The sequence below is a fragment of the Notamacropus eugenii genome, chromosome 1, assembly GCF_028372415.1.
Source record: "Notamacropus eugenii isolate mMacEug1 chromosome 1, mMacEug1.pri_v2, whole genome shotgun sequence".
NCBI lineage: Eukaryota > Metazoa > Chordata > Mammalia > Diprotodontia > Macropodidae > Notamacropus > Notamacropus eugenii.
Window position 1 is genome coordinate 365,141,676 of NC_092872.1, and position 15,136 is coordinate 365,156,811.

The window sequence follows — 15,136 nt, forward strand, 5'->3', positions numbered from 1 at the left end:
GCATCATATAAACACACACAAATTATCTTGATGAAATTCTAATATATGAAGTCTATTTCGTAAGGCAACTAGGAAGCCTATTTTTTTCTTAAATCAGATTTGTAAATAAAATGGCGTTTGCTAATTTTCCTCACAGAACTATAATGCCTCCTGAATCACACTTTCTTTTCTCCAAAGAATGGATTCTTGACATTCTAACCAAAATATGTGATTTCCATTTATCTAACCTAAATGTGCTCGAAAGCCCAATTCAGGCTCCATTTAGTATGAGATTTAAACAAGTTTGCCATCACGAATACTTTGTGACATTAAGAGGGATACGATGTTTAAAAGGGGGGAAGGGTTTTCAACACAGCTAAGCTCCAGCAAATAACCACGTTTTTTGCCCTCTTTTCCCCCCAAACAGGAGGCAAAGACCCCAATCCCCATCGATACACGGCCCACGGAGAAGGAAGCGAAAAGGAAGAAAGATGGGGCAGAAAAGAAGAAGTGCAGGCAGCCTAGCCGGGGGCTCACCAAGAACTTGCCAACAAACGCAGGCACTTCGGGCTGGTTCGAGGGTGAGGGACACCCACGCAACGCCGCGCAGGACAGGACTCCCACGGCTTCACTCCACGCGCAGCCCCTCTCCCCCCACCTGGCCTTTCCTTCGCTCATCCCCCTCCCTCCCCAGGGCCACCCCCACCTGTCAACCTCCTGCCTCATTTCCTTTTCTCCTTCCCCCCGCAGACATACACCCACTTCTTCCAAGAGCTGCCCCGCACAGACGTGCCCCACTCCCCGCTCCTCCCCAGGCCACGCTAACCCACTACCCAGCAGACGGGTGGGACCAGGGGACATGGCGCAGGGATGGGGGATGGGCAAGTGGAAAGCGGCGGGGTAGTAAGAGGGGAAGGGGAAACGGAGAGACACACGAAGAGAGAGATGGAGGGGCGAGAGACACAGACGCGGGGAGGACGAGGGGCTCGCGCATGCGCAGGCCCGGGCAAACGCCCGTTGACTTACCGTTGGAAGCGCGACTCCCCCTTCCCCGGCCGCGGCCGCTTCTCCAGGACCCGCCGCGGCAGCTGCCTCAGCCTCAGCACCGCCCCGCACAGCGGCAGCGGCAGGAGGGCCAAGGCTCCGGCTCAGCGGCGGCTGAGTCTTGGGGCTTCTCCCGAGGAGGTCGCGGGCGGGCGAGCCGCTGAGGCGGTGGTGGCAGCAGGGGAAGCGGCGGAGGCAGCGAGGGGGCTGTGGGTCCAGGCGGGTGTGAGCCCCTTCGCGGATTCACCCCCCCGGGGGAAGAAAACGGCGCCGAAAAACGGGGGAGGGGAAGGGAGGGCAACGGCTGAAGCAGCCAAGGCAGCGGCTGAGGCGCGGACCCTCCCTAACGGCGAGGGGGAGGGAAGAGGGAGGGGCGGAGGCCGGGCCGGACGTGACGTCGAGAGGGGCGGGGCCGTGGAGAGGAGATCAAAAGAGCCCGACGTGGGGGCGGGGGGGAGGGGAGGGAATCCGACTAGAAGGTGAAGGGAAGGGGTTCCGCAGGTTAAAATGGGGGAGGAGGCGGAGGCGGTCCAAAATCAGTAGCCCATCCCGCACTGACCCATCTCTACAATGCCGGCAATTGAAGCGGAACCACACACAGCTCGCACTTTGTACGGCAATTGCTAGGGCGATTTCCTCGAAACAGCCCCGGAGGTAGGTAGTGCAAGGATTCTTATTGCCAACTTTTACATTTGAGGAAACTGAGGCCCGGAGAGGCAAGGTCACACAGCACGAGGAGAGGCACCACGCATGGGCTCAACAAGACTCGATCCACAATCCAGCGCCAAAGTTAGGTGAAATTCCAGAACAAAGATTTTTTTAAAAGGACCACATCCTAACCCACCAAGAGCGTGTTTTCTCATCTAGTAGCTCCCCGTTTGGAGTACCCCCTCACAACCGCCCTGTGAAACCCCGTTATTCCAGTATTATTATCCCTACCTTATAGGTAAAGAAACTGAGGCCCAGAGCGGTTGAAATAGCTTGCCTGGTGTTTCACAGCACAGGAACTAGAACCCAGGTCTTCCAACCCCCAGACCAGGGCTTTCCCACGACGCGTGTGACCAGACACGTACCCACAAAACATTTGCAAGCTTTTTTTTTTTTTTAAGTAAGGGGAGGAGAAGAGGAAGGAGTAAGGAAAATAGACAAGAGTGAGAAGTCAGAGTGAGGAGAAAGGGATGAGGGAGAAGCAGCTATGGAGGGGAAAAGAATACAAAAGGTGCTCTTTATAACCAAGACAAAGCTGAAGGTGTGTGGGGAGGGAGATACGGTAGCCCCCTCTCAGAAGGTTCCAAACTCCAGGGCCCACTGTGTATTAAATTCCTGATAGGGAACCAGAGCAATAATCCAAAAGTCCCAGCCAGGAAGTTAGAATTTAAGACAGCTAAGCCATGGTTACTCACATCGCATTCACATGAGAATTAGGTCAGAGTCAGGACATCAGAGATCCACCTGCAATCCCTCCTCCTCCAGACATGCTTACAAACTGACAGCTGCCTTATATACAAAATGCCTCGGGCTCTGAAAGAGTCAGGGAATGGGAAAGTCAACGAGCCTGCTAGGCTTCAGAACGACATTCCAACACAGAGGTTGATCTGGGCAGAGGAAGAAGGGAGGGGCCTCATGTAACCTATCGGTTGTTTGCCTAGCAACCCAGACCAACCCAGAGAGAGTCCTCTAGCGTCTCTCTGGCTCTCAAGATTCATTGTATCACATTGTCAATCACCTCAGTGTTCCTACTTTCCAACCTTGTGAAAATGGGAGCGAGAATATGTTGATCTATTAGATGTTTTAGAATCTAATAGTGAGTGCTCAAGGTCTCCCTTATAAGGAGATGGCACAGGACAAGTCTGCCACCTGCACAAAAAACTCTGAAGTTGTAAATACACAAACCAACATACATAGTCAAATACCAAACACTGAACAAGTGACACGTAGTAGTATCTTCCATTTGCCTATGCTGCAGGTTTGACCCAGGAAATTAAAAATCAAATCAACCCTTTTTACAATTGCTATGATGGTCTTACTTGGATGTTCTACTTTGAAATTCAAGTAAAAAAAATAACAAATAGTGATTTCAAAGTGGCAGGATATAAAATAAATCTACAAAACCAGTCTTCATATTACCAACAAAACCCAGAGATAGAAAAATTCCATGCAAAATAACCACAAAATGTATTACATATTTGGGAGTCCACTTATCAAGAGGCAAACAGTAATTATATGAATCCAACTATAAAACACTTCACAAACATGCAGACAAACAATTAGATTAAATTCTCTTTGTTAGACTGTTAGAAATTTTTTTTAATGGAAGGGGTCTTTGCAGTAGGAGATATAAATTTACACTACAAAGCAGTAAAATTAAAACTTATTTGATTAGGCTAGGTAGAGCTGAGGATTATAAGCAGAGAGATAGTAATTAAATCCATGGGAGCTGATGAGAACACCAATTAAAGCAATATAGAGGGAGAAGAGAAAGGGCTCGAGACAGAATTCTTTGGGACACCTACAGTTAGTTAAAGGATATGATGTGGAAGAGGATTCAGCAGTGGAGAATGAAAAGGAACTGATTGATAGATAAAAGGAGAACCAGGAGAGAATGGTGGTGTCCCAATAACCTAGAGAGAAAAGAGTATCAAGAAGAAGGTGGTCAACAGTGTCAAATACTGCAGAGTAGTCGTGAACAGGAATTGAGAAAAGACCATTGGATCCGGCAACTCGGAGATCATTGGCAGAAAAAGAGAAAAAAATTATAGACCAATTTCACTAATAAATATGGATGCAAAAATCCTAAATAAAATGATAGCTAGGAGATTATAACAATATATCACAAAGATTTTACATTGTAACCAAGTGGGATTTATATACCAGGTATGCAGGGATGGTTTGATGAAAGGAAAATTTTTAACATAATAAAGTCAGATTTAAGTAATTAGAGAAATAGTAATTGTTCATGGGTGGGCAGAGTCAATATAATAAAAATGACAGTTATATCTAATCTATTGATTCATTGCCATCCCCATTAAAAAATTACCAAAAAAAAATCCTATTAGGCTAAGAAAAAATATTAAGAATATCAAAGAAATTAATGAAAAAATATATAAAGGAAGGAGGTTTAGCAGTGCCAAATCTTAAATTGTATTATAAGGTGGTAATTATCAAAACTATCTGGTGCTGGTTAAGAAATAGAAAGGTGAATTGGTGGGACAGAGCAAACATACAATACACAGTAGTGAATGATTTTAGTAACCTGGTGTTTGACAAAAGCTCATAGGATAAAAATTTACTATTTGGTAAAAATTGTTGGGAAAACCTGAAAGCAGTCTAGCAGAAATTGAGTTTAGACCAATATCTTAACACCATTTACTAAGATAAGGTCAAGAATGGATACATAACCTAGATATAAAGGGAGATAACAATAAACAAAAGATAGAGAGCATTGAAAGATGTAAAAATAGACAATTTTTATTACATTAGATTAAAAAGGGGTTATACAAATAAAACCAAAGTAGCCAAGATTAGAAGGAAAAGAGAAAACTGGGGAGAGAGGGGAATTTATAAATAGTTCCTCCAATAAAGGTCTCATATCTCAAATACAGCGAGAACTCTGTCAAATTTATAAAAATGTGAGTCATTCCCCAATCAATAAATGGTCAAAGGATATGAACAGACAATTTTTGGATGAAGAAATCAAAATTATATATAGTTATGTGAAAAAATGCTATAAATCATTATTGATTAGAGAAATGCAAATTAAAACAATTTTGATATATCTCACACCTATCAGATTGGCTAAAATAATAGAAGAGGAAAATGTTGGGGAGGATGTGGAAAAAATGGGACACTAGCATACTATCCTAGATTGGAGGGTGGGAAGAGATGGGGAGAAAATTTGGAATTTAAATTCTTGTGGAAGTGAATGTTGAATACTGAAAAATATATATATATTTTTTAATGGGACACATATACTGTTGGTAGAATGTGAACTAATCCAACCATTTTAGAGAGTAATCTGGAATTATGCCTAAAGAGTTATAAAACTAGGTATACCCTTTGAGCAGATGTAATTTAGATCTGTTTCCCAAAGGTGATCAGGGAAAAAGGGAAAGAACCTATAACTTCCTATATATCTATAGCAGCTCTCTTTGAGGTCCCAAAGCCATGTCTGACTCTTTGTGACCCTATTTGGGGTTTTCTCATCAAACATACTGGAGTAGTTTGCCATTTCCTTCTCCTGCTCATTTTTACAGATGAGGAAACTGAAGCAAACACAGTTAAATGACTTGCACTGGATCACATAGCTAGTTAGTTTCTGAGGCCAGGTTTGAACTCATCAATATTAGTTTTCCTGATTCCAAGCCCAGTGGTCTATCCACTATGTCACCTGGCTGCCCACCCATCAACTGGAGAATAGCTAAAGAAGCTGTGGTATATGATGGTGATGGAATACTACTATGCTGTAAGAAATGATGAGCAGGTTGATTTTAGAAGAGTGAAATGAGCAGAATCAAGAGAATGTTGTACAAGGTAACAGCAGTACTGTTTAAAGAATAAATGTGAACAACTAAGTTATTCTGAGTATTATAAATACTCAAATCAACTACAGAGAACCTGTGAAGGAAGATGCCATCAAGCTCCAGAGAAAGAACTGATAAATAGAAGCATGCATAGTATGGTTTTATATGTAGATATACACATACACATCTGTGTCAGATGGTGGCCTCTATGGGTTTGGGAAGAAAGGAACTAGTTTGGAATTTAAAATGTAATCAAAAAAATGAAATGAATTTTTTTTGAAAAAAGAACTCATCGGTGACTTTGGAGAGAGCATCAAATGAATGACCAATGTATAGATGGCCTAGACATGAAAGATCATATCATAAACAAATTAGAGTAGAATGAAAGGAGATACTGTTTACAACTATCGTTAGGGGAAATGCCTTTGTCAAAACAAGATTAAGTAATCACAGAAATTAAAATGGACAGTTTGATTACATAAAATTGAAAAAGTCTTGCACAAGCAAAATCAATGCAGATAAAATCAAAACCAAACAGCTAACTGTGCAAAAAAAGAAAATCTTTGCAGCAAGTTTCTCTGATGAAGGTCCAAGAAATACATTCACATATACAAAAAAGAACTGTTCCCCAATAAATAAGCAGGTAAAGGATAATCAGGCAATTATTGAACGTAAAAAAAACAAAAGCAAACTATCAATAACCATGCAAAAATGCTTCAAATGATTCCTCCTTAAGAGACATGCACATTAAAACAGCTCTGGGGTTCCATCTTTCATCCATCAGATTGGCAAGGATGACAAACAAGGAAAATGACAATAGTTGGAGGCTTTTAGAGTCCAGGCACATGCATTAACTATTGCTAGAGCTGTGAACAGGTCCAGCCATTCAGGAAAGCATTTTAGAATTAGGCCTTAAAAAGTAACTGAATAGAGGCAGGTAGGTGGTACAGTGAATGAAGCACCAGCCCTAGAGTCAGGAGCACCTGAGTTCAAATCCGACTTCAGACACTTACTAGCTGTGTGACTTTGGGCAAGTCACTTAACCCCAATTGACTTGCCTTTCCCCTCCCCTCCAAAAAAAATAGTCGCTAAATCATCTACTAGGTATATACTCTGCACTCTCACAATGATATCAAAGAAAGTAAGAGTATGGAATAAAAGATAGAGCCCAGGGCTTGGGAATTAGAGGATATAAGTTCAAGTCCTAGCACTGCTACTTACTACCTTTGTGACCTTGGACAAGTCACTGAATGCCTCTGGGCCTCAGATGAAATAAAATGACCAGCTGGGACTCCAGAAGACTAATGACAAAGCATGTTTTCCATCTCTCAATAGAATGGTGGTGGACTAGCAGTACTGGATGAGTCAAATATTTTCAGATAGTCAACATGTGATTCTTTTTCATGTGACTTTGCTAACTTGACACAAGCGAGTTTGTTTTTAAGTTTTATATGTGGTAGGGATAAGGGTTTATTGATAGTTATACCAAAAAAGCATCAAGGAACTTTTTTTTTTTAAATGTACAGAAGAGAAGGAGGTTTAGAGGGAAATAGACAAGCAAGACAGCTTTTGGAACTAACATATTGAATTTGGGATATGCTTTAAAAAACCTATATATAATGAGATTTGTTTGTTTCATGTAAAATACTCCTATTCTTTGTAAATGGATATATTCATATTTGTTGATGTTTGTCAAGGTCAGAATAACAAGAACATTTTTAAAGTATATTTTTAAAAATCAGTGAACATATTAGTGTATAGGATACAAATCCCAAAATAGAATGTAGCCCCAGAATTTATAGATGTAGTTTTTAAAAAGCCACCTTCTAAGATTTGTAAATATGTTACTGTTGAAACTATTTCCCAGATCTCAAGGAAATAAAAATCTAACTAATGGAAAGACAAGTTATGATGTAGTTTATAAAAATAGGTAAAGAATCCTCACATTGACCCTGTAAGATAAGGACTATACAGAATATCCCTATTTAACAGAGGAGGAAACCAAGCACCAAGAAGTGAAGTGATTTGCCCGTGATAATATAAATACTGCCAGACCTGGAATATGAAGTCCAGGGATGAAAAAAAAACAAAAACCAAGACACTCACTGCCCTCAAGGATTTCACAATCTAATGGAAGAGACAGCAAGCAAACAAATAGGTACAAACAAGCTATATACAGGGTAAATGGGAAATCTATTTTAAAAAAAAAAAAAAAGGAAAGGCACTAAAATTAAGAGGGGTTAAGAAAGGTTTCCTGTAGAAGATGGAAGAGCATCAGGTATATACATTTAATGCTTGTTCTCTAACATACTACTGGAGTCAGAAATTGATCTTTTCTAAAAGTCACTTAGCCAGGACAAGAAATAATTACTCTCAGGCAAGCACTACAGATGAGCAATTTCATTTATTTTCTTTCTCGAGTCTCACTGCAGGAGTTTTTAACCTGGGGCCCCATGGATTTAAAAAAATTTTTTTTTAACTATTTTAATATCATTGGTCTCCTCTGTGGTCCTACATTTCAATTTATGCATTTAAAAACATTCTGAGAAAGGGTCCATAGGCATGATACAAAAAAAGGTTTAGAACCCTTGCTTTGATTAGAATAGACCAAAAAGAAACTTCATTTGGGCTTGAAACTAATTGTATAGAGACTTAGATGCTGAACAGTAGCAATATTCCTACCTAACTTCTTAATAAATAATTGTTCTACTGATATGAAAAGTGAGTGTTTGCTACAGCTTATAAGCATTCTTCAAAATGGCCATGTGCCAGACAAAGCCAGAGCATGTCTTAACCAGCCCCTGTATTTGTTTCCTGCTACCTCCAGACTCAGCTCTCATTCCTTCTCCCCATGGTGACTAGTGTCCTGGGGGTGGGATTTGGGGACTAGGAGATCTGAAACACTTCATGCTCTTGCCAGTCACTGCTCCCTGGCTCTCCGAGAAATTCAGTTATAATGATATGCTCAAAGCCCTTGACCTGGTGAAAAGATGGGGCAATCACTAACAAGCCAAGAAGTTACTATAACATCTCTGGGTAGGTATAATATTAACCTATGAAAATCCTCACCATCTTGCAATGGTTTTTACTCTTAACTTTGGAGTGAAGACAGATTTCCTGTGGCCAGTTACTTCCTCATTGATTTACAGAAACTCAAATGGATTTCTTCCAAATTCCTAGATATTCTAGAAATCACCATGATGCTTCCGTTTCTTATCACAAAATTTAAAAAGCTTTCATAAAGCTGGAACATCCACCGTCTTTTGAATTGAGGTAGTCAAGATTGCCTGAAGACAATGTTCCTTTATTTCTGACATCTTACTTTAATACCTAGCAGGTCATTTAGATGCCATTATATTCTGAGGACATAAACTTACAGGTTATGAGTATTCCCACAAATACTGGCAGCTGATCTGCCCAACAACCCTTGGATGGCAAGCATTATCATTCTCATTTTATAAAAGAGAATTTGAGACCCAAGAAGGTTAAGTTTCTTTCCTAAGATTCACAAAGCAGGTTAGCGGGTAGCAAGCAAAATAGGTATTTTCTAACTGTGGTCTTAACTCCTACTTCCATAGTAATCTTCTAGTATACTCCATTACAGACATTTCCTTCCTTGCTTAGGAAAACACAAGAAAAGTCTTTCAAGTAGTTTTGAGATCACTCATTATTAGTGGAAAAAAAATTGGAAAGAAAATTCCATATCAGAACTTTTATTGACATAGCTTACTACATAGTTACCTATTTAAAACCAAATGTACTGAGCAAAAGGTCCAAAATCCTTAGTACCATTTCAACATCTCATTTCAAGCCTATCTGCTAGGCTAGTAAACACATGCATGTAAATGTACAAGAAAGTACATTTACTTTTATTGGCTGTAGCTTTATATTCTCAGAATAAAAGCCTGACTGTAAGCAAATATAGAAAAATACATATGAACCTCCTCAGAAAATAAAACTGCGTGAGGCAGACTGACATTTTACTATTCTGGCTCCAGTGAGAGGACTGCTGTTAAATTCTATTAAACTGTTCCAATTAATTTTTAGCTTCTTAAATACTTACCCCCACTGGGAAAAAAAAAGAAAAGCCTAAAAAATTAAAATTAAAATCTTTAGCTGTAGGAGAGATTTAGATGCTGAGTGCTGCTAGCCTTTTTAAGAAGTCTAAGAAAATTTTGTCTGGGACATATCTTCTTGGACCAGCATCACTCCATACAAGAATGTGTCTTTTTAAAGAGGTAGTATGATGTGAGAGAAAAGATATAAACCTTGAAGACAAAAGACCTGGGTTTGCGTAATTTCATTTCTCTCCCATAGCCTCCTCACCTATAAAATGAATGCATGGAAATAGATGATCTCTGCTTCTATTCTAGTAATCACATCATTCTAAACTGGGACATATTATTTTAACAAAAAATAGGAGAAAATCTAATGTATGTAAAATTCATACCATTTCCACAAGGGCTATATAATAAGTGCAAAACACTGTTTTGGTCTCAACTACTCAGAAAACCCTCCTTTTCCATAATAATCTTCATTGTACAAATATATGGAATATAAATTTGTCAGAACAGAAACAAATTCACTATGATCACAGTTTCAAGAATGTCATTACCATCTTAACTCACACAAAAACCCCTATCTAATTTAGAATTGGGAACTGTAATATTTTACTCTTACCCCCTTGAATCTTTGCCTTGTCCCCAGTTGAAATAGAAATTATGTGAATAAAATGGTCAAATAATAAACTGAGATATTTAAGCTTTATGATTAAAATGTTCTAACCCTATGTACATTTCCCCTCCTAACTCAGAACTTTAATGGTTAGAAGTTTAATGATAGCAGTTGATATTTCCCTGTCCCTCCATCCTATCTTACCATAAACCCAGCTCTGAAAGCCTGTAAGACCTAATTTGCCCATTGCCATGGTCTTCATTTGACCCCTGTAGCCAGAAATCCAAGCCACAAGGACCATGCCGTTCTATAAACTTTCCATATGTTTTTGCTTCCTAACTAAGCATTTGATTTAATCTTCTCCAAGACATTTTTAACTGAGATAATCTACCCTAGTCAGTTACTAAGAAATATTCCTTTAAGTTCAAATATAAAATTTAGTGAACAGTAAGTACATACTATATTCAAAGCATTGTCTTAGCTGATAAGAATGCAAAGACAAAAACAGCCTTCTCTCAAGGAGCTTATATTCTGGGCAGACTCAAATAGATATGTATTTCAATGTTTTATTAAAGTATTGATAGACTGATTTGTAAAGAATTTAGTCTTGCAGTACTTCCGAAGCCTCAATAAGCTATGGAATATTGGGAGATCAGGCTCACCTTCTAGGTTTCTGCATATTAATGAGAGACACTATACCTCACTTTATATATGAAGGATAGATTTTGAAGTTTGTCTTGTAGCTATTTGTGTTCAGAACTGTCTTCCAATAGATTATGAACTCTGAGAAGAAAACACCCTTGTCTTAACTACATTTGAAATCTCCTAGTACCTAGCACATTGTAGACATTCGATATTTCTTGAATAGATAGCCAAATCTGTAATAACAATGGACTTCAAAATAAGGTATTTAGTGTATTTACTTTGCCAAAATGATTACTCATATAAGTGTTTTTGAAATGGAATACAAAACAAATTTTTTCAATCAACAAAAGAAAGTTGTCAATAATATTCTTTGTAATGATTGCGTTTCTTAGAAAATAATGACCAAGTAGGCTGAAATTGAGCATCACAAGACCTTACCTTCCTGGTGATATCCTCAGCCCCACCTCACGCTTCCACTTGAAGATGGTAATGCTCACAAAATGTGACAAATGCACAGATGAATTAAGAGCACAGACTGTATAAGTCCACAGACCAAAATACCTACTGACATTGTTACGATTTATATTCTCTTCCAGAGTTTAAATAGTTCAGATTTTATGACATAAGCTGGGGTTCAGTTATATGTTTTTGTTCAAGGTGTAAGTTTGTAATTTTCTAAAATGTTTAAATGAAAACCTCCTCTCTTCAGCAGAGGTTTACTGATTCCAAATGAGTTCCCATAATAAATCAATAAGGAATCAGTCCCACTGGGAAAGTATTTACATCTGTTATCTTGCTCCTCAATGTGTTCAGGTGCTGGCTGCTAGGCATGTAAAAGACCCTAGGGATTTTAAAGGATGGCATTTTCCAGAGATTTTGCAGAGTGAAAAACACTCATGTCTCAGAAATGAGTCCAAATAGTTTCACATAATCTCTGTTCCATTTTTTACATGCATTTATAATCTATTCCTCCTACAGCAACCTCTCTCACCCTCTCTTGGCCATGTATAAAAGGAAGGGGTGGGGGGGAGGAGAGGGGGGAGAGGGAGAGAGGGAGAGAGGGAGAGAGAGAGGGAGAGAGAGAGGGAGAGGGAGAGAGAAAGAGAGAGAACAAAATCCCCTATTGGTCATGCCAGAAAAATAAATATACATCTCTCTGTATCATTAATTTCATCACCTTCCTGGCAGGAGGTGAGTGACAACCTCTTCATTTTACAAATTGGCAAACTGAAATTCAGAAGCAGGAAATGATTGCTCATACAACTATATGGTGATGGTGATGGCCGAAACTAGAATTCAAATCTTCTGATTCCTCAGAAGAATTTGGTATTCTAATATTAAAGCTCATCACAAGGTAGAAGTGACACAGACTAGGAGCAAAATCTCATGTGTGGAAGGAATTTTTTGAGTTAATTTAATTCTTTCATTTTTAAATTTTATCCTTTAATTCTGAATTTAATGAGCATGCACTAAAGACACTCAAAAACAACAAAACCCCAACCTATCTCCACATATGAAGTAAAACATAAAGAGATTATATGAAACTACAAATCCAAACATCTTTTGTCTTCAGTCAACATTTGAACTCCTTTCTGCAAAGGTGTTTTCTACTCTCCAAGATCCCTGGGAAATGTCATCCTGTAAGATCCCTAGGGTCTTCTACATGCCTAGCAGCCATTGTCTGAATATAGTGAGAATCTTTCAGATGATCTTTCCACTCTGCCATTCTGCCCTGCTTACTGGTCTGTTCTACGCCCCATCCTTAGTCTTGTCAATCAGCTCTTCCCTAGAAAATACGTTTGGAATCTTTATCCTGAAAGTACTTCTGGGCAAGCCCCAACACACATGACATATATCCTCAAAGATAAATGGCTTCCAAGGAGAACAAAGGTCAAAAAAAAAACAAATAAGAAAGGAAAAATCGAGAAACAGTACAAGCTTGGCCAGGGTACACTCTCCCATTACAGAAGAGATGACTGTCAGGGCTGACGATGAGTCAGCACCAGTGAGCTTATTTCTGGCAGAATTGAAGCACCTGCGCACACAGCTGTAATTAAAGAGAAACTTTGAAGCAGTGTAGACTTCTAATCACATTCTAAATGGTGAACAGTCATTTTAGGGTTGTCTTCTGATTAAATCCAGATGTTTACTTTTATTATCCCATCATTAAAAAACTTAGAGGGAAAAGAACAGCAGCTGTTATTTCTACATGTATTCTTTTTGGATGTAAATAAACAGTTTTAATGGAAGGTGGGGGGAAATGAAATCCATTGTCTACTCCCCCTGCTACACTTACACTAAGGTCTTATTGTCCCATCTTCCTTTAAAGAGTGTGAGAACCTGCCAGGCCCTATCTAGTGTCAATTCTATAAACCTGTGTTACGAATGAAAATCCAGTTTTGAAACCCTTTTTGCCTTTAACTCAGAGCCAAAAGCATCAGTGAATAGGGCTATTTAGCTCACAGTGTGTGATTTTAATTTTTCTTGCCTATTGTTTCAAATAGGGCTATTTAACTCACAAAGTGTGATTTTTATTTTTCTTGACTGTTGTTTCTAGTGGTAGCATTTAATCTAAAATTTGCCTGGAGGCAAATATAGCTGAAGGAAAAGAAGGGAAATAATTCCAGTGCTGCTCATGTCCCATCAATCACTGGAATGAGGTACAAGGCAGTTAGCTAGAAGATGGGATTGTACAATTGGGAGAATCTTTAGCATTAAAAAATTACCTAGATCTTCCACTGGACTTCATGGATGATGAGAAGTCTTTTATCCTTAAATCTTTCCTGTGAATTCAGGAGAAAACAATCATGATGCCTCCTATTTCATAGATGGATAAGATAAGGTAGAGAAAGGCATAACTTTCCCATAGTCACACTATGAAACTGAAGTGTCCTAGCTTCATTTGGAGGAGGAGAAGGAGGAGGAGCATTTACACAAGTGCCAAGTCACAGAGCATCATAATACACCTTGCAACCAGACTGGCCACATTTATATCTGGCATGCCAGCTCTTAACAACAATAGATGCGCTACTGAATCTGTAACAGTTCAATGCCCTACTAATGTCCAATTTTCCTCATGTAACACATTAAATAATTGTGTTTCACATGTGTCCATAAGTTTTCACTTTCCTTCTAAGAGGTTCTCTTTGTTTTCAATAGTTGGTTCTTTGATTAACATCTTTCAAGGGTAAACATAGCCATATTATCCTCTCTTTCCACACTTCTCTTTCCTCTCTTTGTATCCAGTCTTTATCTCTCCTGAGTTCCAGTCCCACATCACAAATTGCCTTATGGACATCGCCACCTGTGTACCTCATAGGTATCTCAAATTCAGCGTCACCAAAACAGAACTCTGCTTTTTCTTTCTCCCAAATCCACCCATCTTCCTAATTTCCCTGTTTTCAAAAAGAGCTCGACCATTATTCCAGCCACCTACGGGTCTTCCTTAACTCTTCACTCTCATCCTCCACGTCCAGTCTATTGTCAAACAGTGCCAATTCAGCCTTCACAACATTTCTCCGTCTCCTTTTCTCACAGTGCTGGGCCATCTCCAGTTGTCCTGATCTGTATCTGGCCACTGGACTCAGATGGCTCCAGAGGACAAAGTGAGGCCGGTAACTTTGCTCCTCCCTCACTAATCCAATTCACTTGCATGTCATGTCATCATCTTCCTGATGTCATGGTTCACTTTGAGGACAAAGGACAAACCACAATGACAACCTCAACTTACCCTGATTTCAGGTCCTTTTCACCGCTCACCTAAACCATTGCACTAGCCCTGTATCTAACCCTTCCTTTCTCCTCACTGTCCTCCACATAGCTGGCATGTTGATATTCTTAAAGTCTAGATCTGACCATGTCACTCCGCATCTCAATAAGCCTGAGTGGCTCCCTGTTGTCTCTAGGATAAAATACAGACTCTTCTGGTTGACATTTAAAGCATGTCACAATATGGCTTCAATCTATCTTTTCACATGATTCCTCCTTATGCACTCTATATTCTAAGCCAAAGTAGCCTTCTGTTTGCCATGCATGACATTCTGTTCCCGGCCTCTGTTCCTTTGCATAGGCTGTCATTCATACCTGGAATGCTTTTCCTTCTCACATCTGCCTCTTAGCATCCTAGGTTCCCTTCAAGGCTCAGCTTAAGTTTCCTCCTACAAAAGGCCTTTCCAGACTCCCTTAGTTGATAGTATTCCCCCCAAGTTGTATCTTATTTATTTTCTATTTAATCTTATGTACATGTTGTTTCCCCTCAATAGAACTCCTTGAGG

At 39.5% G+C, this 15,136-nt stretch overlaps 1 protein-coding gene across 11 annotated transcripts in view; it reads right to left on the reverse strand.

The window, feature by feature from the left end:
* The window catches only part of FAM13B (family with sequence similarity 13 member B), a 176,753-nt gene that overhangs the window by 110,042 nt on the left and 51,575 nt on the right, over window positions 1-15,136 (reverse strand). For 3 of the 11 annotated variants that reach the window (XM_072630343.1, XM_072630342.1, XM_072630338.1), the window contains exon 1: window positions 1,006-1,391. The exons of 1 other annotated variant lie outside the window; for it this stretch is intronic. The gene's annotated coding sequence lies outside the window, so the exon portion shown is untranslated. Of the gene's footprint in view, window positions 1-516; window positions 628-1,005; window positions 1,392-2,426; window positions 2,608-15,136 lie in introns of those variants that run through there. 7 more of the 11 variants (XM_072630348.1, XM_072630344.1, XM_072630345.1 and 4 more) reach the window with 6 other exon arrangements.